The sequence below is a fragment of the Lissotriton vulgaris genome, chromosome 4_1, assembly GCF_964263255.1.
Source record: "Lissotriton vulgaris chromosome 4_1, aLisVul1.2, whole genome shotgun sequence".
NCBI lineage: Eukaryota > Metazoa > Chordata > Amphibia > Caudata > Salamandridae > Lissotriton > Lissotriton vulgaris.
In genome coordinates, this window is record NC_141691.1 from 1,502,097,088 (window position 1) to 1,502,118,521 (window position 21,434).

The window sequence follows — 21,434 nt, forward strand, 5'->3', positions numbered from 1 at the left end:
TGGTAATGGATTTGTTGTGATTCAAAGTTAGTAACTGGAATGACAGACACATAAATAAAGGAAAAAAGGGAGGAAGACAGTAAGTGCAAGCCTAATTGTCAGGAAGTATAGCTCATCCTCAAACTCTGGGGGTTCAGCCAGTAGTAGGTAAACATGATGCGACACACTACTTCCGTCACCTGAGCCGCTGTCCTCATCTTCCTCTCTTGCTTCATGTATTGTGTAATTCGGTGGTATGAAGTGCTGATTCATTTTGATCATTGTTAACCTTTCCACATTTTTGGGCGAGAGACTGGTCCTTCTCAATGTTACAATGGAACCAGCAGCACTGAAAATACGTTCGCAAGAGACACTTGCGACAGGGCAAGCCAGATAGCTTATCGCCAGCCTGCTGAGCAGTGTCCATTCAGTCCTTTTCCTATACCAATACTGCAATGGGTTTTGATCAATGTACACCTCTGTTGGGTCATCCAGATAGGCCTGGACCATCCGCTCAATGATCAGGAGTGCTGCTGCTAACCTTTCGGGCTCTTTTCTCTGTGCATCAGCACTGCGCTTATTAATGCCTAACTGTAAATACCAATCGTCTAACGATTCTACTGGACCTAATGATCCAGTTATTGTTGCTGTTGTCGATAGTGATAGTAAGTGTTGTGATCCAAACGCACTGCCCTCAGCCTCCGACGTCGCACTTGATGCTGCATACCCTTCTGCAGTACTTCTTGTGGGTTGATCTTGCGGGCTTTTAATTAACAGCCGTTCATTTTCCAACTTACTCGCTGCCTCAACTATCCAACTTTTGTAGCGGGCAACATCAATCTCTAAAAAAGGAAGGAATGTCTTCAGTTCCTTGTATTTTCAGCTAAGCGATGGGCTAAGCTCTCCACTAAGTCATAGGCTTCCTTTTTGTCTTCTACACCTTTGTATGATTCGGACACCTTCTTCAGCTGATGCTCTAGCATTTACAATAATGGGATAGCTTGGCCCATTGTACAGTCCTCCTTGCTGACTTCACGTGTGAAGACCTCAAAAGGACGAAGCATCTCAGTCAGGCATTTAACTAGGCTCCATTTCTCCATCTGAAGGGTCATGTCTTTCACAGTAGCATCCCCTCTTTGCATGACATATCATTGAGTGGCCTGTACTGCTCAAGCAGATGATCAAGCTTGTAATACGTTGAGTTCCAACGTGTTGCCACCTCCTGGATGAGTGCTTTGACTGGGATCCTATATTCACGTTGAATGATCCTCAGCTGCTTCCGAGCTTTAAAAGAATGGCTGAAATGAGTGCATATTCTTTGGCAGATGGTCAGTAAGTTGCTGAGTATGGGTTCTTTTTTCAGAAAGTCTTGAACTATAATGTTTATGCAGTGCACCAAACACGGATCCCTGAAATAGGAAGCAAGATCCATGGCCTTAAGTACATTGTTGCCATTATCTGTGGCAACAAAACCAATACTAAGCCCTCTTGGGTGCAGCCATTCAAAAACCTTGCTGCGAAACTCTTGCAAAAGGTTTACAGCAGTATGAGATTTCTCCATGGTGAACATGAGTACCGTTGCATGTTTCAGAGTAGCTTTAAAAATCTCAGCTGTGTCAACAGCACCTCGTTCAGATAGCTTATCTCTAACCCCCACAAAAGAGACCCAGTGTGCAGTGATGCACATGTAATATGTGGCTTGGCAACTGGTCCACATGTCTGTTGTCAGGTGGATATTGTGAACAGCACTCTGCTGCAAAGCTTGTCCAACCAATTCCAGCATATCATGATGTAGTGCCGGAACAGCAATTCTTGCAAAATAGGAATGGCTGGAAAACTTCCATTTAGGGCAGATGACTGACACAAATTCAAGGAAACGTACCCATTCCACAAATGAAAAAGGGAGAAGGTCCAGTGATAACATTTCAGCAAGCTTTGCATTGTACAACTGTGCCATTGGGTGGTTGCGTTGGAACTGCCCCTCCAACCTAAGCATGCTCTCAATGGTAGGCTGGATTACTTTCCTTTGTGGTTCTGTTGTTTTCATTATCCCACTTAGGGTCACCGACACAGTTTGTCTCATTGCACTACTCGGATGCATTGATGTCTCAGCCTGACTCTGAGGATGGCTCTTACTGCGGTACCACTCAGATGTTACTGAGGAGGATGTCGGCGGTACTACTACACTACTGGGGACAGGGCTAGAAATGCCTCCCTCTCCACCTTCCACCGCAATAATATCGTCACCTGAATCTTTCTGACCAACTTCAATAGGTTGAGTTTTTCTACTTTGTTTTAACTGAAGTATGTGATTCGCCCACACAATAGTGTGGGGTATTCTGAGATTACTTGCTTGGCCTCCGGTACCATAGTTTGTACCAAGCTTACCGCACCGAAAACCTGTGCGACAAATTGAGCATATTGCAACGTTCTCCTCTTTGGTGCTAACAGAAAATAAGTCCCAAACTGGAAAGGAGAATTTTCTGGCACTGCTGGATGTGTCACTTTCAATAACAGTTGAACTGGAGGGTGTGCTTGGAATGTGACTCTGTGCAGCTACACTGTGACTTTTACTACTACTACTTACTGAGATGGTTGCTCTGGATGTAGGCCCCTGCCGGGCCTTGGAAAATGAGGCAGCTGGAGGTCATGGTGGTGTAACCTGCGTTAGTGGTATCCGTGCTACATCCCAATCAGTAACAACCTTTCTGGATAGGGTGAGAAAGTTGGTCTCCATCCCCTTTGGGGCGGGAGTGATGTGCGTGATGACTGGCTCGTCCTCTTCATCAACATCATCCTCCTCTTCTACATCTACCTCCATAACTGTAAGTTTTTCAGGAACCTTCCTTTTCAGAAGCATTGTCTTGTGGCGTGCATCACTCTCAGACTGAGCTGGTGGCTGCCAAATGGCATCATGGTCATCAGAAGCGGGGCTTGAAGAAGAAGATGATGGACTAAGCCTCCTTTTCCTTGCTGGTGGTCCGGAAGACAATAGGTCTTCCAAAATAATGGTTTGCTCCACTTTGTCTGCAGTAAGCTTGATTTCCTGAAATGCCCTTACGTCAGGAGCAACAACTACTATTGTGGACTGTTCTTGCGGCTGCTGCTGTTGTTCCTGCGGCTGCAGCTGTTGTTCTTGCGGCTGCTGCTGTTGTTGCGGCTGCTGATGTTGTTGTTGTGGCTGCTGCTGTAGTTGTTGTGGCTGCTGCTGTTGTTGTTGTTGCTGCTGCACACTTATCTGCTGAGTTGCCTGCGTTGATTGTGTACTACTTTCCGATGATGACCTTTCAACATCGCTGCTCGTTAGTAGACTGGGTACCTCTGCGACACTCAAGGGCTTGGGCCTTGGTTGATGGGGTTGGACCGCTGGTGCGGAGGCGCTGCTCCCAGCTTGGTTCCTGGACAAAGCTGCTGCAGGTGTAACTTTTTCACTCCCAAAAAAAAACATTGGCCGGCACACCAGTCATGGTTAATGGCACTTCCATTTTCTGTTCCTTCTTCTTACCAGCAACTTTCTTGGTACTGGACCTGGTACCTTTCTTTGGGGCCATCTTCTTCAGAAGTCAGGCAGGATGCAAATGCATAACAAGTTGTGTTCATACGTGGATGTGATGCGGAGCAGGACTTATATCTGGCTGGTAGTACAACGGGTGATGATGATGACACATCTTCTTCTGGCTTTTTGTGCACCTAACAGCAAATAAGCCAGGAGACGAACATCAGTGAAATGTTGCATTTTTTGTTGTGGTTCAGTTACTTTCTACTGTACAAAATATATAGTTTAGCCATTTCTGAGACTTTGTCAACAAGGGCTATGTTATACTACTGTGTATACACACTCTACACTCTCAGGAAGAATAGGAAAGAGAATAAGAACCACCAAATAAAAAATGTAATGGAAGTGGGTTGGACCCTATTTGCCCTTAAATTATTAGAGCATCACATCATTCATGGAGCTGCTGCTGGCAAAGGGGGTGGATGGATGGAAGCAGTAAGCCAATAGGAAAACCATGCAGGCCTATATGGCAAAAACAGGACACTAATAACTCCCAACACAAAGAAAGGCCACCAGCCACGTGGACACTCAAAAAATCACAAGGAACAAGCAGGGGCCCTGGGAAACATCAAGAGCTGACAAAAGGCCTATAAAAGCCAGGCAAAGGATGCATGCTAAAGTACACTGCTCTGCCTTTTTAATGCAACAAAAATGCAAATACGAAAATTCACAGGCCCCAAAAAGGTCTGCAGGGTGCATTGCATACCAACACACACCAGACACACACAACAAAGGCATGTCTTTAAGACGCCCAACATCAGAAAGCCCACCCCAAAAAAACACACTTGCCAACCTAATCCAAGGCCATCCATGCCCTAAATGATGTCTAAATTTAACAGACCACACAGAAACACTTGATTAATAAAGCTGTGGCTACCTGCTCTGAGCCTACTGGATGAAAGCAGGCCTGTTGGCAGACAAGGCCAGACAAGCTTGCAGGCCTAGGCTTCAAAATGGACACCAGCCACATGCCCAGGCCAAACAACATCAGAAAGCCCTTCCAAAAAAAACACACTCCCCAGCTCAATCCAATGCCATCCATGCCCTAAATGATGTCTAAATTCAACAGACCACACAGAAAAACTTGATTAATACAGCTGTGTCTTCCTGCTCTGAGCCTACTAAATGAAAGTAGGCCAGTTGGCAGACAAGGCCAGACAAGCTTGCAGGCCTAGGCTTCAAAATGGCCACCAGCCACATGGCCAGGCCCAACAACATCAGAAAGCCCACCCCAAAAAAACACACTTCCCAACTCAATCCAATGCCATCCATGCCCTAAATGATGTCTAAATTCAACAGACCACCCATAAAAACGTGATTAATAAAGCTGTGGCTACCTGTTCTGAGCCTACTGGATAAAAGCAGGCCTTTTGGCAGAGAAAGTCAGACAAGCTTGCAGGCCTAGGCTTCAAAATCGCTACCAGCCACATGGCCAGGCCCAACAACATCAGAAAGCCCACCACCAAAATACACACTTGCCAACTCAATCCAATGCCATCCATGCCCTAAATGAATGTCTAAATTCAACAGACCACACAGAAACACTTGATTAATAAAGCTGTGGCTATCTGCTCTGAACCTACTGGATGAAAGCAGGCCTGTTGGCAGACAAGGCCAGACAAGCTTGCAGGCCTGGTCTTCTAAATGGCCACCAGCCACAAGGCCAGGCCCATCAACAGAAAGCCCACCGAAAAAAAACACATTCTCCATCTCAATCCAATGCCAACCAGGCCCTAAATGATGCTTGAAAATGAAATACATTAAAAAAACACCAAAGGAAAATATGCAGGGCAAGATGGCGGCTGCTTCCGTGGCTGTGTGAGTGGCTGGAAAACTGCTCCTCGCGGTTCCTCACCTGGCGGAACCTACCGATCGATGGAGCATGCAGACAGGTTCTCAAAGTGGCTTTAGATCTCCCCTTAACGTCTGGAAGGGCACCTTTGTCTTACCGACCGAGAAAAATCAGCAGAAGCAGCGAACAAAGCTCCAGAATTGTGTTGTAGGGAGCTGAAGCACCTGCGGCACCTAAGGCAGAGGTGTAGGCGGCGGTGGGCTGAAGGTGGAGCACGCTGCTGGGAGTGCTGCAAAGCAGATTAACCCGGCTTGGCTTGGTCAGAGTATAGCAGCTGAGCGGTGAGCGGAGAGCGAGGACGGCAGGTGCATCAAGTGTCGGACCAAGTTCGCCTGCAGTATTTGCGGTAAGGGACTCTCTGCATTATGGAACTCTCCTTGGTGGGATGGCAAGAGGCAGAGGTGCAAAAACCCAGGGGGGCCGCAGTGGCAGACCCCGCGGGCTCTGCCGATGCGTCGGGTTCGAAGGCTGTTACCGAAGGAGGGGCGGCAACTTTGGGAGGTGATGACGGCATAAAGCGCAATGATAAACCAACAGGTTCTGAACCCCCCTCCCAGAACCCTAATTTCCGACGACAGAGGGAGAATATCTCAGCGGTACAGCACGAAGCAAGCGATAAAGCCCGTACAGTTCTGGCAATTTTCAATAAACGCCCAGTTGCTAAAGCAAATGCAAATGCTGCTAAAGGAATGGTATCTCGAGGCCAGATTTGGGGGCTGTCACTCAAAGTCCTTGGCAAACAACAGTACTCACAATAGCTAACGACAATGCACTTCCTACTCAACTGGCTGAATGTCAAATTGGGCTTGCTGGTGTAGATATAATGTAGATGTAGATGTAAATGTGATTGTAAATGTAGATGTAATAATAGCGGATAATCTCAATGTGGATAATCTAACGGACAAAGTCACTGATGTCGAGTATGCAGGCTCAGAAGACAAATTTTACTCAATGTCCGACCTTTGAGGAGTCTCGGAGCAGGAAAATGAAGATGATATAGATAGGTCAAGTTTAACAGGCGACTGGGCGAGATCCAATAGTTGTTAACAAGAGGGAGGATGGCGAATCCTTCCTTTCAGAATGAGGGCCCTCACATACCCAGCCACCTGAGTGTCATGCTTCATTATTGGGCATGCTTCTCATTGGGTGGGCACTGCAATACACAACGGGCACCCTCAGTGGGGGCTCCTTGGGGGAGATCTTTTATTCCTTGCCATTTGATTTGGTGTGTGTAAGTGGCCCTAAAGTGTAGAAGAGCAGTTATGTGGGTTCTAGTAGACCATGTGAATTAAAACAGGGAAATGGGAGGATCAGGGAAACTAACTTTAATGATCCTGCTTCCCACCCTAATTAAAATCAGTGTGGTGACTTTCTAAGGCAGCGGTCTTCATACTGTGGGGTGTGCCACCCTGGGGGGCCGAGGATGTGTTCCCAGGGGGGAGCTCATGGGGCTGCAATTAGATGTTAATGAAGACAGCCTGCAAGCAAGAAAGGCTTGTTTCTAGGCTGTCTCTATTTACATGCAGCATTTAAAGTCCATAAGAAAGTGTGAGGACCGTAGTATAGAGCCGCATGGGGCAGGTTCAGGAAGTGTGGAGACTGGGTTAGACATAGCAAAAAAAGAAAAAATGAAAATCTGCATTTTTTCCACCTTCAGGTAACTGCATATTAAAACACGGACACACCGCAAAACAAAAATGAATGCAAGTTAAACTAATCAAAGGGAAATAGACTCTTACCTTTTGAAATCTTGATTAGTCAATGTGATCACTGCTAATTTCTTTGCGTGTGACCAGAAAGTCACAGAATGAAATCCTTAATGGTGCAGTGAGGAATAGTGGCTTGTTTATTAACAGTGGTACAGGGACCACATGTGTGATGGAAAACACTGTGAATGTAATTATTTTAAAATAGAATGTTTAAGATAAAACAAGTGCTTTAAACATGTAAAGTTTAGTGAGAAGCATTCAGATTATATGTAGTATAAATATTTGATATGTGTCCATTAAAAGGGTGCACTCTTTTTAATGGACACATATTAGCTCCCAAAATAAATTTGGCACCATGAAGCTCCAAGTGACTATTAACTAAAACCGATACTGGCTCCAAAGCAGCCTTTATATTTGGGGATTAAGTTGCACACATTTAGAATTTCTTCAGAAAGGGGTCAACCTGGTGGTAAGGCATATTTTTTCTTTAACGGATCTCTATTCCTCTTTCTGCTTCACAGGAGTACCCCTCCCCTGCCTGCATGTTCTTTGAGTGGTCACTTGACCCCAGTTATGTCAGTCTTACAATGAAAAAGAACGTAAGGAGTTTGCATTTGGGCAAACATCACCATTTCTGAGCATGGAACAGGGCCCAAAGAACGGGGTGGGGGGGGTCTAAATGTACTTTTTTTGTTGCAGAAAGCATGATTTGGGCATTTGGCCTATAAGTGATGGCCCTGTTCAGTTGGCAAAGTAGACAGTTGGCTTTGTAGGGCTGTATGTATCATTGGTGCTACAGCTCCTTTAGAGACTCAGGGCCTACTTGCTGTGCCAGTGTTGCCTTGGTCCTCAGAGCAATGGACAAAGGGAAGGGAAAATTGAAGCATAGGGGACAACATGATTTGGGCATCAGAGAGATGGGGGTGAATGATGAGATCAGAGGGAGAAGGATGCGGTGAGATGGGAGCCCATGTTGTTAACAAAGGTGAGAGGCGACAACACGTTAGTATCTATCATTAGTGAAGTAGGATTTAGCAATGCTTTTGCTCATGGGCCCATTGCATCTCAATTATGATTGTTTTACTATATAAAGTGGGCATGAGGACTCATTTTTCTTGCTAGCATTAGGGCAGATGGCACCCTTGGGGCAAAAAGGGGGGCAGCATAGAGTAACTCATTCTATTCAGAAAAGAGACTGAGCTTGTTTTGAGATTGACATGGTGGGGAATGAGTGAATGAAGGCGATAACCAGCTTGTTCGGGCTACAGCCATCATTAGTGCAGCAGGAGGAGTTGCATTGGGGCCCACAGCACCCCTATTATAGGGAGTAGTGTGTTGGTCAATTCTGTTCTTGCATGTGTGCTGTTCCTTTTTTTGTAAGCCCCACATTTAGTCCGGAGTGCAAGCTACAGAAGAGTACATCTGAAATGATTGCATGATCCCCCTCTCTTCCTCTCCCCCTCCCCCACCCCCTCCTGTCATCTCTACTCCTTTCCAAATCCTTGCCATATAGTTTAGGAGGGGGTCCCAACTTCAAATCATTTTGCTTTCTAGGGCTCAGAGCGAAAACATTTGAAGACCTCTGGTCTAAGGTAATGTTGCAGGCAGTTGCATTTAGATTAACTTAGTCAACATGTTTCTTGCCTATATAGTTTGAAGGATCTGGTGGCAATTCTTTAGGACACAACAAAAAGACTGTCACTGGTCTGATTAAATAATATGGGCGAAGAAGGGGGGCATGACCTCCGAAGACCTCTTGTCAATCCCACAGTGTGGGACTTACTGGAGGTAACAGGAGGGGTAGTCGGCCCCTAAGGACATCTCTGGGGGCCAACTACCCCTCCTTTTACCTCCAGTAAGTCCCACACAGCAGGATTGCTAAGTTCTCATAGCAGGCCATGCCCCCTTTGGCTACCACTCTGGAAACGCGCCTCGGGCACGCTCTTGGATGTGGATTGGAGTCCCCATCCAAGATTGCTGAGAGGTCTTCAGAGGTCATGCCCCCCTTTCTCAACCACTCTGCAAACGCACCTCCTGGCACACTACAGGTTTGGGCATGGAGTCCACTTTACTCCTGATGGACGTTGGGGGCCAAGAAGCCCTCCTGGTACTGCCTGTAACTCCTAAGCAACAGAATTCCTGAGCGCTGGTCGGAGGCCCAGCACCCTTTCTACACCACTCTACAAACGTGACTAAAGGTTAAAGAAGCATTTGCAATGTAATAGGTTTCTCAATTGTGAGAGTTTGAGCTATTGGCATTGTAAATATAAAAGTTTTTTACTAATATTGTTTGCAGTGGAGTGGATGTACATTGTGTGTAGTGGATTTATGTGGTATGTTGTGCAGTGAAATTATGTGGATAGAATGTATGTGGTATTTAGTATATAGGAGTTATGTAGAGTGGGATTATGTGTTATGGAGAGTAAGTATGTGGTATGGTAGTCTGTGTTGTGGAGTGGTAACCTCAGGTTTAGTCTTCATCGTTTCCATAGAATCTAAACTATGAACTCAATGAAAAAAAAAAGGAGCCACTGAGGAGCGCTTCTGGACCGACTCAAAGGTATGAGCAGGGTCACTGGAATTATGTGGAATTATGTGATTGTTCGGCTGCACAGAATGTTGCATAATTATACATTTCCCTCATTTCTCACATAATCCATCATCTGATGACTAATCTGCAGATTTGAAAAAAAAGCCTTGTTTCTAGTTCAAACATCTCAAACGTTTACAAAAATGCAGCAACAAGTGTTACAGTGTGGTGAAAGATCCTTTGCAAACCTAGAATGCTCACCTGTTACTTATTGGTAAATGTGGCTTTTAAATGTGTACTAATGGTGTGCAAGCCACTCTTGCTTCTTTGTGTGCCTCTCTTACATCTTTCTGCATTTCTGTTGCTCCTTTCTACACGTTTCTGCACTTCTTTTGCCTTTTTCTGCACATCTCTTCTACTTTCTGCACCTCTTTTACCTCTTTCTGCACCTCTGATGCCTCTTTCTGCATCTCACTTGCTTCTCTGTGCACCCCTCCTGCCTCTTTCTGCACATCTCTCTCCTCTTTCAGCACCCTTCTTCCATTTTTCTGCACCCCTCCTGCCTCTTTCTCCACACCTCTTCCCTCTTTCTGCACCTCTGTTGCTTCTTTCTGCACTTATCTTGTATCTTTCTACACCTCTCTTGCTTCTTACTGCACCCCTTGTGCCCCTTTCTGCACCCCTCTTGCCTCTTTCTGCACCCATGCTCCTTCTTTCTGCACGTCATTTTTTCTTTCTGCATCTCTCCTGCTTCTTACTGCACCCTCTTCCCTCTTTCACCACCCCTCTTGCCGTTTTTGCACCTCTCTTGCCTCTTTCTGCACCACTGTTGCTTCTTTCTGCACTCCTCTTGCTTCTTTCCTCACCTCTCTTGCTTCTTTCTGTACCACTTTCATGCTAGAGCAACAGCTGAAGGAAGTGTCTGAAGCGTACAAAGGTTTAGAGGTAAAAAAAGAAGCATATGAGTTGGTGGAGAGCTTATCCCATCGCTTAGCTGACAATACAAGGGCACAAAATTGGATTTTGTCATAAGAACATTATATTTTTGCCACAGTTCTGGATTCACAGTCCAAATCGGCACAGAAAATTAAGACATTCATTCCTGTTTTAGAAGTGGATTTTGCCGGTACAAAACTATCTTTAAAAGTAAGCCCGGTACAACAGAACACAAACTGTATGTAATCCGGGTCTCTCTGAAGGCAGACAGGCAAGGCACATTGTATATTAATATACTGCTGCCCTGTACTGTCTAGTTGTATAGTAGTAGTTAGTAAGTACTACGTAGCACTTATCATTAACCATCAAGTTATCATCATCATTCATGCATTTCTTTTTTCTCCCTCAACAAATTTATGGATATGGTAGTCTACAAAGACTGTGTTTTGTTGTTTGTCCATGCGTCCTATTTTTCTTTGTCAAACCTTTCCCCAAACCTCCCTTCCCAACCATTCATCAAAACCTAACCCTCTTCCCCCGGGCTGTGTGAATTATTGAGGTGTGACTAAATTAAATGTACACCAATAATTTATCATACGCTTGCTGGGGCGGATGCGGCAAAAGCAACAGTAATTCAACTTCAAGGCAGGGTGAGGATCTTCTCCTGCTTGTCACCCATGAGCAGTAGTATATTTGCGAGGTAATTATTTTACCAAAGGAACCTAATCCATCAGCATTATTTGCCGGCATCAATTGGATTTTTTGTCATCCTCCTACACAGCACTAAAGGTTACGCTTGTGTTGAGTTTACTGTAGGCCTAGTCGAGTGACTTGTGACACAAGTTTAGAGTTTGTTGTAACTCTATGTACTAGGCTATCCCTGCCACCATTAAGTTTTATTATATTTTGGCATATTATTGTTTGACAGTAAGTTCTGTTCCGTACTTTGCTCTACTACTCCTCCCACAGTCTCTCTCAGGTGACTGACTGTCTCATTTTCTTTTTTTGCAAATGCTACTGCCAGTGTCTTCTTCTACTACCACCACAACCATGGCATGTTGGGAAAGAAAACCATCATCACCATGCAGTTAGGTTAAACATCAAACACAGGTAAAAGAAGAAGTTTGGGGGAGGAATAATTAATAATTTTTTTTTATTAATTCAATTTCACACACCCCTTTGAGTCCAGTAGCAGAATGCATAGACTAGGAGGAGAGACTGACAGTACTAGTAGGGCAAGTCACTCAGTGAGGGGTAACGCATCTATCTGTGTGTTACAAAATCCAGCAGATTATTAAATCCAGCACTGGGTGCGGCCCTGCCTGCAGCAGCAAGGAAACCATGTTTGTGACGTAAAACAGTACCCCCACAAAACATTAACAACAAATTGCTATGCTTAAGTAGAAATATAACTTAATAGCCTAACAAAAATAAACTATGTAAAAAAAATCCTACAACACCCGACCCACCCCTCTCCCTAACTCCAACCAATGTCCAAAACGTCTATAAACCCCAAAGCAACACTCAATTCCCACCCACCCACCCAAAAAAAAAGGATTAAAAAAGGGGCAATGCAACGAGGTCAAGTTATTGGCGGCTCCGAGTCTTTGGATTTCCCTCTCCAGGACCTTGAAGTTCTTCTTAAGCTCCTCTACCTGCTCCTCCATGTGTGCATTCCGGAGGAGCATGCGGCGTGCATATGTCTTGTAGTTACATCAACGGGGGGGCAGCTGTGCTGGATATTGAACTACGGCAGAGGGCGGCTGCCTGACCATGGCACTATACAACTGGAGGGGCCTGGCTGGGGCCTGGGGAATTGGAGGAGGCTGCAGCTGCCGCCCCCTCCTCCTCCGCCAGAACCACCAGCCGCCAGTATTCTTGGCAGATGGCCTCCATCTTCGAGCACCGGGCTTTGACTGCCAACTCATTCCTGGATGGTTTTGCTTGGGAAGGAGTAGATATATCAAGAAAGAAAAAATAACTATTAACCAATACTCTTAGCAAAACAGTAACACAAATTAATTCAACACATAGTGGCACAGTAGCTCTAGCAAGCACAGTACAAAACATTTGTGCTATGTATCTATCCTCCCACTTCCTTGGCCTTTAACATTTGTGGGAGTTTCTGTCATTATACTAGTACTGTGTATGAACTCGAGTACACAGTACACCAGTCTTCTTCTTCTCTCTTGTTTTGCCAAAATAATGTAACTTTGTTGTAGCTGGCATGCCAGCTCAGTCAGCCTGTGCCCAAGACAAACATACTAGAGTCATGACACAGACAGCAGGTGGGGAAGCTTGTATTTTTCTATTACAGGTGGCACTGGCCATACTCTGTTACATCAAGGGCAACTGCTTAATGTCACTTTCACCCTGCCCTTACTACTTGAATTAGGCAGATGATATCTGATCCAATGATCATTGCTTATATATGGGATGACATGAGGTACTTTGTTTTGATTAATTATGTAAACAGTCGATAGGCCACCCATGGCAGGCTGGCTAACAGTCGAAAGAAAATTAACATAGGTATGAGTTGTCCTCCGAGTCGGAGGAAGGCGATTGATGATAACTACTACATACATACACAATATATATGCTGTGCTTGCAAACTACTGTGGGTCAAGAGAGTAATCTGAAAAAACAACTTAGATTGTCCTCGACTTTGCTACTCTGGCGCGGTTTCTTTTACAGTCTCTTCAAACTAAGACTCTTCATCCAGTGACAGTTTCCGCCTATGCTCTCTATGATGATACCATCCATTCAAAGTATACGTCTATCATTGTTCTTAATCTCTCAACATACCTTAGTTTGTTTCACCAACAAACATTTATTCTTTTTTTGTTTTTTTAAACCACCACCCATGCATCCTTTCCTTCCTTGCTCGCCTTGGCTTAGAGTTTGACCCAAACACCACTGAGGATTCTTGCTATCCACCACCCATACAGTTTCACCCACCCAGGCAGGCATCTTTTCTTTCACCTTCCACCCATCCTTCAACCACCCATGCATCTGATTCCTATCAGCCACCTATGCATGCATCCCATGTATCCTTGTCTACCAGTCATAAATATTACATCTTGCCCATCCTTCCTCCTTTCACTCTTCTTTCCATTTTCGTTCAACACACCCATCAAGGTCATCTAATCTGACTTTTAGTCTTCTCCATAAAACGTTCATAGCTGAGATGAAGTCAGAAGAGGCCATTGGTTACTCAACTCCCGCTGCTATTGCTAATGCTAAGTGTAAAGGGTGTCTTCTTCAACTGTTGTTCACAACAACATCTTAGTTACTAAATCTCAACAGTACAGTTGACTGTACACCCTTGCCCGCCGCTGCTGCTGTCTCACCCCCTGCAGGTATCGCATCTCCTGCCCCCTCTGGAATGGCCACGTCACCATCGCCACTGGCCCCGACACTGGTGGATGGTAGTACGCCTAGAAAAAACATTACACATTTTTTAGATGCCATATACACCTCCCCCTATTTATTCTTTTTCACTAGCAAGATTCAAACAAAAGTTAAAAACACACATATACAACATACATCACTAGTACATATCTGGTACTACTAGAGTAGAGTAGATACTAGTAGTGTTATGGTCTCTAGTCTCTTTGCTAAGTTAGCCTGAGCCGCGCAAGCATTTTAGCTTTGTGTCTTTAATTTTTGCGCATGTTACATTTCAGCTTGTTGTTTAAGAACTAAGAAGCCTTTGAGCCCACATGAGCTCATACTGCTACTGTCTGAGTGCTGCGTACAAGTTTGAAAAATAAGCAACCTTGTTATTGAGTTCTTTTTTTTTTTATATATTTTAAATTTTTTATTTTTCTTCATTACAACATAGCATTATGAGCTTTACATATATCACAATTTTATCCATTACAATATTTTTTGCATTATTTAAACTCCAACCTTAAGTACTAACATACAGATTATACAATACAGCTACACAGAGAAAGCATACACATTATGCAATTCAGCTATAATAAGAAAGCAAAATCCGAAATCTACAAAAAACCGAAATCAGTAGAGACAACATCTTCCCACCCCCTCCCCTAGTTATTCCTTCTTTGCCTCTCTTTCCATTTACATAGTGGCTCCCAAATTCTTCTCCCCAATCGTCTTCCACTCCTCCCCTTTCAAGCATAAATTTTTTCCTCTATATTATATGCATATAGGGTATTTGCCAGCCAGCATTGCAATTTCGGAGGGCTTTTATCTAGCCAAGCCCTAGCTATTGTTAGTCTATAGACAGCCATTATTACAAACAGAAATTCAGCATATTGAACCTGCTCTTCATCATTCACACCTAGCATAATCCAAGCTGGTGTAAGGGATATCTCAATACCCAGTGATCTTGCCAAGAACCCCTCAATCTCACTAATCAATGTTCGTAATTGGGGGCATGTTGCGAAAATATGTACGCTATCTGCTTCCAGCTCATTACATCTGGGACAATTGATTCCTTGATTCCCCCCCCATTTTGCAATCTTTGCAGGTGTAAAGTACAAAAAGTAAAGTGTTTTATAATGCTGAGATTGCAGCGGGGCAGCACATAGTATCGTACATCCTAAATTCAAAGAATCATAAAACAAGCTACTATCAACTCCCAATTTATCCTCCCATTTCTTACTAAATTTACCTAAATCATCCTGCTTATCTTTCACCAATGCTGCATAAAAGGATTTGATAGAACAATCCCCCATCAGTTTTATTTTCTCCATTATTTCTATTTTATTAAAACCTGCTGGACCTCCGACTTTGTTATTAAGGAAACTTCTAACCTGTAGATATTTGAAAAATCCCCTATTATCTAAGCCATATGTGTCTCTTAGCTCTGAAAATTGCTTAAAACCATCCTGTGAGAATAAATCTCCAATTTGCGTAACCCCCCTTAGAGCCCACTCTGCCATAGTGTGATCTGCAAAAATTTCCTTAGGGAGTGACCTGTTGTTAATTAATGAGACATACCTATTATACCTCCCAATCTTTACTTTCTTTAAAAATGCATTCCAGATCGTAACTGCCGCTTTGACAGTTTTAAACTTAGTCCTCTTAAAATAACTATAGTCAATACATTTTAGAAAACAGTTCTCAGCATTTACCCCAAGTGCGGCAGCATAAACCTCTGTAGACATCTTCTGCAGCCTTACATCATCAGAGTTTCCACCAATGAGACCTTGAATGTATTGCAGCACAGTAGCCATGTAATATAAGCGAAAGTCTGGTGCCCCCCATCCCCCTTTTTCTCTGGGGAGTGTCATATACCTATAAGCTCTCCGGGTTTTACCTTGGGCCCATATAAACCTGTTACATATAGCCTCTATACCGTTAAACCAGCTGGCTTCAATCAACAAAGGTACAGCCCTGAACACATACAAAAATTTGGGTAAAATCATCATTTTGATGATGTTTGTACATCCAACTAGCGACAGGTGTAAATTGTTCATTCTTTCCAGATCTTTTTTCATTTGAGCTATCAAGGGATCCATATTCTTTTCCACAATTTTACTTACTTCTGCTGTCATTTGTACCCCTAGATAGGTTGCCATATTCGTCACTCTATCATCATTACAAATTACCCATTGATTTTTAACTATCTGTGTTTTAGTGGTGTTCAAACTATATCCAGAAAACTGACCAAACCTCTCAGCTTCTGCTTCAATTGCCCTGATGGCAACTGAGGGTTCTGGAGTCAAGATAGCGACGTCATCCGCATAGGCTAATGATTTAAGTCTACAACCATTTAGCACTAACGGTGATATCTGTTGATTATTTTCCAATTTTCGTATATAGGGGTCGAGGTATAGAGCAAAAAGCAGGGGAGCAGAGGGGCAACCCTGCCTTGTGCCTCTCTGGATATTAACTGCGGCCGAATAACCTCTATTGATTCTTATCTTGGCCGTCGGATTTATGTATAGTGTCTGCAGAGCCTTTATAAATCCTGGTCCTATACCGTGCCACCTCAAAACATCCCATAAATATCTCCATGAGACCCTATTGAATGCTTTTTCAGCGTCGAGAAACACCGCTGCCATTGGGTCTTCCAGGGTGTCTGCTACATCAAATGCCGTAATTACTTGCCTAGTATGCTGGGTTGTTCCCTTACCTGGAATAAATCCATGCTGAGAGGGAATAACCAAAGATTCAATTATCCTGGATAATCTTTTTGCCAACATTTTGGAGAACACCTTGACATCGGCGTTCATTAAAGTAATTGGTCGGTAGGAGCCCGGGACATCTACCGGTTTGCCTTTTTTTGGAATAACAATGATGTCTGCGCCTCCCCAGGAGTGTGGAGCAGACTCACCCAATTGTGCTAACAACATCAGATTAAACATATCTGCTAACAAAGAGGATTGGAAGATTTTATAAAATTCTACTGGGATCTGGTCCGGGCCAGCAGCCTTCCCAGATGGGAGCTCCCTCAAAGCCTCAGTCAGTTAATCCACCTTGAATTTCTCTTCCAGCTCTTTTCTGTCTGCCTCCTCCAACATCGAGGGCTCTATCTCCCTCAGATAAGCCCTTTTGTCCTCCTCTCTTCCATACCCATCTGATTGATACAGCTCCATATAAAACTGCCTAAAATGCTCTCTGATCTGTGCAGCACCCTTAACTTTGGCTCCTTGACCATCTTTGATCTCCTTAATGTCAGCCATCCCATCTCTTTGTCTAGCTCGTACCGCTAATATATGACCAACTCTCTCGCTGAGTTCATACGCCTTTTCTTTATTGGCTACATACTTCTCCACTGTCTTTTTTGCCATCCCATCCATAACCTCTGCTTTAAGAGCGACTAACTTCAACAATATCTGCTCAATTGGTGAATGGGCATGTATAGCCAACATAAGTTCCTCCTCTGCCTCTCTAATTAATTCGTTATCTCTCTCTGCTTTTTCCCTCTCCCTTCTTTGTGCACTAATAACATAGCTCAGGGTCTCTCCTCTTATTCCGGCTTTAAAAGCATCCCACACAATCCCTGGTGTTGAAGTACCTCTATTGATTTCCCAAAATTCCTTAATCCATTCAGACATTCTCTCCCTATAGGTTTGATCCTGGAGAAGCATTCTGTCAAACGTCCATTGCGTCGGCTCCTTGTTTCTCCTTTGCCCAAGATTTACAGTTAACACTAACGGGCTATGATCTGATATGATCCTTGGTTCTCTTACTATCCTTGCACCATCTATCAAACCTCTTGTGATTAAAAAATAATCCAGCCTGACTAAAATCTGATGGGGAGCTGAAAAGAAGGTACTCCCGTCAAGATTCGGATGGCAATTTAACCATGGATCCTCTAGAGAGTTATTCCTTGCCATATCCGCTAAGGCCCTGTAAGTTCTCTTTTTTCTCCCCGCATACTTCCTATTAAAATCTAAAAAGCTACTATCGGCATCATGAATATTCAGGTCGCCACATAAGATAATAGGCTCCGGCCACTGTGCAAGTTCCGCATCTAGAAATTGGAAAATGTCTGGATCATCTCCAGTAGACCCATAAACTGAAACAAGCGTAAAGGTTTCTCCCCTAAACGTTAGTTCTGCTATAACCCATCTTCCCCATTGATCCTCCAACTTCCTCTTAACAAGTGAGTCCTGTCTCTTGCCCAGAATCACCACCCCTCTTGTCTTGGTATTCTGATTGGTTTTTGCTAAAACATTGAAGCCAAGTTGATCAAGTAAGTAAGCCTTAGTACCCTCAATGTGTGTTTCCTGAAGGCACACTAGATCAGGTTTTAGCGATTTTAACAAAGAAGCAGATTTTAACCTCTTATTTAACTCATTGAGTCCACAAATGTTTATTGAGACTATTCTACAGGTCATTATATTTCATAGTTTTTCCTATTTCGTCTTTCCATCTAGACCAGCAGGATTTAGTAATTATCTTTGAATTTTCCCCCACATTTTTTCCTTGAATTCGTTTGTGTATCTTACCCCATGCAGCTTTTTTTGTATCTTTTTTACCTCTTTCTCCTACACCATGTTTGTGCCCAAGACCAACGTCTTTGTCTCCCCCCCCCGCCGCCCTCCCCCCTCCCCCCCTTACCCCCCACCCCTTGGGAGCCCCCCCCCTTGCTACAGGCAAATAGGCCAATCCTGGCCTATGTGTAGCCCCCTGTAGTCTGCAGAATCGCTACTCTCTCCTATCCTGTTTTCCTCTCTGTCCAGCATTGCTAAATACCTTTATTTGGGATTACCATCTTACCATCTTACGGGGTCTTTGGCGGAGTTCTCATAGGAGACCTTGGTGGGGTTCTGGTTCTAGTTCTACTCTCCTTACCTTTACCAACTTCCGAAATTTCTGCTAAGTATTCTGCTGCTTTTATCTCAGATGTAAACATTCTGGTATAACCTTTCCTGATTACTTTCAACCTTGACGGGAACAACAGATACGCTTCTGCCCCTTGCTTTTGGAAAGGCCCTATCATCTGTCTTAGTTTCCACCTTCTTTCCACAGTAACGTGGCAAAAGTCTGGCCTAGAGAAAAAAGTGTTTCCATCAGCTGTCTTTCTTGAGTCAGGCCTAGCTTTATCAATTATTTCCTGTCTTGCTAAGAAATTACCTAGAAAAACCAGCATTGCTCTTGGGAGCTCCTTCTCTTGCCCTCCCCGATTTTTCTTTTTGAACAATGGGTACCTATGCGCTCTCTGCACTTCAACATCCCAGTGCCATTTTGACTCAGGAAAGGCCTCTTCCAAAATCTTAACCACATAACCTCTGGGATCCTGCCCCTCCTTTCCTTCCTCCAGTCCCAAAAGTCTCACATTGTTTCTCCTTTTCAAAGCTTTCTAGCTTCCATTGGAGATCTTCAACCACCTTCTCTTGATCCACTTTAAAAATCTGCCATTCTGTCACTTCGTCTTCCACCCTGCTTGTCCTTTCCTCAACTTGCGAGACTCTCCCCTCAACCTCTTCCTGTTTTCTACTTACTTTTCTTAACGATGCTTGAAGTTTTTTTGTGTCTCTTTTTGCCCTTCTACTCTCCATTCTAGCCTCCTTCGGCATCTGTTTCAAAGTCCCAAACAACATTTCGAGGGTTACATTTTGGGTATTCTGCCTCCCCTCCTTTTCCGCTCCTTCCTGCTCGCTTTCCTTGTAGGTCTCTGAAGTAGCGGAGTAGTCCCACGATAATTTCTTAGTCATGCTACTCCTTGATCCTCTTCCATTTCTTTTTTTTACCACCGCCAGCTCCTTTTTTCTTTTTCGTCACAAATTCACTAGAGCCCTTACTAGTATCTGAATCAGAGGTGCGTTCAGTACAGCTCTCTTCTTCCTCTGACTCCTGCTCACTAGCATTTGATGAGTCCGAACCCTCATAGACCGAAAAGAACTCAGGAGAGTCTCCCCTCATGCTTCTATCTGTGCTTTTATTATTTCTGCCAATGTCTTGATCCAAATGCAGCCCTTGCTGCTCCGTTAAACTCTGGGTACTGCCCCAACTTGACTCAGCGCCCTGCATAGGTTTGCTATGTGGCCCTACCTCCACAGACAAAAGAGCGTCCAGCATCTGCATGTTCTTGTGCTTTCCATCAAGGTCATCTAATCTGACTTTTAGTCTTCTCCATAAAACGTTCATAGCTGAGATGAAGTCAGAAGAGGCCATTGGTTACTCAACTCCCGCTGCTATTGCTAATGCTAAGTGTAAGGGGTGTCTTCTTCAACTGTTGTTCACAACAACATCTTAGTTACTAAATCTCAACAGTACAGTTGACTGTACACCCTTGCCCGCCGCTGCTGCTGTCTCACCCCCTGCAGGTATCGCATCTCCTGCCCCCTCTGGAATGGCCACGTCACCATCGCCACTGGCCCCGACACTGGTGGATGGTAGTACGCCTAGAAAAAACATTACACATTTTCTAGATGCCATATATACCTCCCCCTATTTATTCTTTTTCACTAGCAAGATTCAAACAAAAGTTAAAAACATACATATACAACATACATCACTAGTACATATCTGGTACTACTAGAGTAGAGTAGATACTAGTAGTGTTATGGTCTCTAGGGTCATGCTAGCCTCTTTGCTAAGTTAGCCTGAGCCGCGCAAGCATTTTAGCTTTGTGTCTTTAATTTTTGCGCATGTTACATTTCAGCTTGTTGTTTAAGAACTAAGAAGCCTTTGAGCCCACATGAGCTCATACTGCTACTGTCTGAGTGCTGCGTACAAGTTTGAAAAATAAGCAACCTTGTTATTGAGTTCTGGTGGTCAGTCCATATTGCTTAGCCATGACATGCTACACTTTTGGCACGACTGAGAAATGCTTGCAATATTCTAACGAGCACCATTTTTCTGATTACAGATGGAAGATTCTCTTCTACGAACCAGAGCTTTGCAGAGCTTATCATGTAACCAATACCTCTAGGTTCTTCTAAGGTGAGGGGTCCCCCAGAATTTGGCCATAGATCTTCATTTATAATTTTATATAAACGATTTTCCTGCCAAGGGGAGGGTGGTTCTTCAAACACTGATCAGTTATCATGATTTCCCCTTTTGTCTTCTCTGGACTTGTAGTTTTAACAATGTTTATTGTTTTAATCTTATGCATTTTGCTGTTGGTGCTGGCACTTATAGTTAGTATACTGCATTATAGAACCACGTACAGAGCTTGTTATTTAGAAATACACCTTTTGAACTTACATAGACTCTGTGGTATTTGGTGTGGATTGTGGACTTAAACGAGTGAGAGAACGAAAGGGTGTGCATTGCTTCCACAACTCTGAGATGTCGGGAGTGTAGTGTTATGTTCAGGGTTGTCTAATCATTGTGAATCTTTGGGGGGTTTGGGGAGCCTCAGCTAATGAGACACTATAGTTAGTTGGTCAGGGGATTTTGGATGAGGTATGAGGAAGGTCCAACCTCCTATCAACAACATCT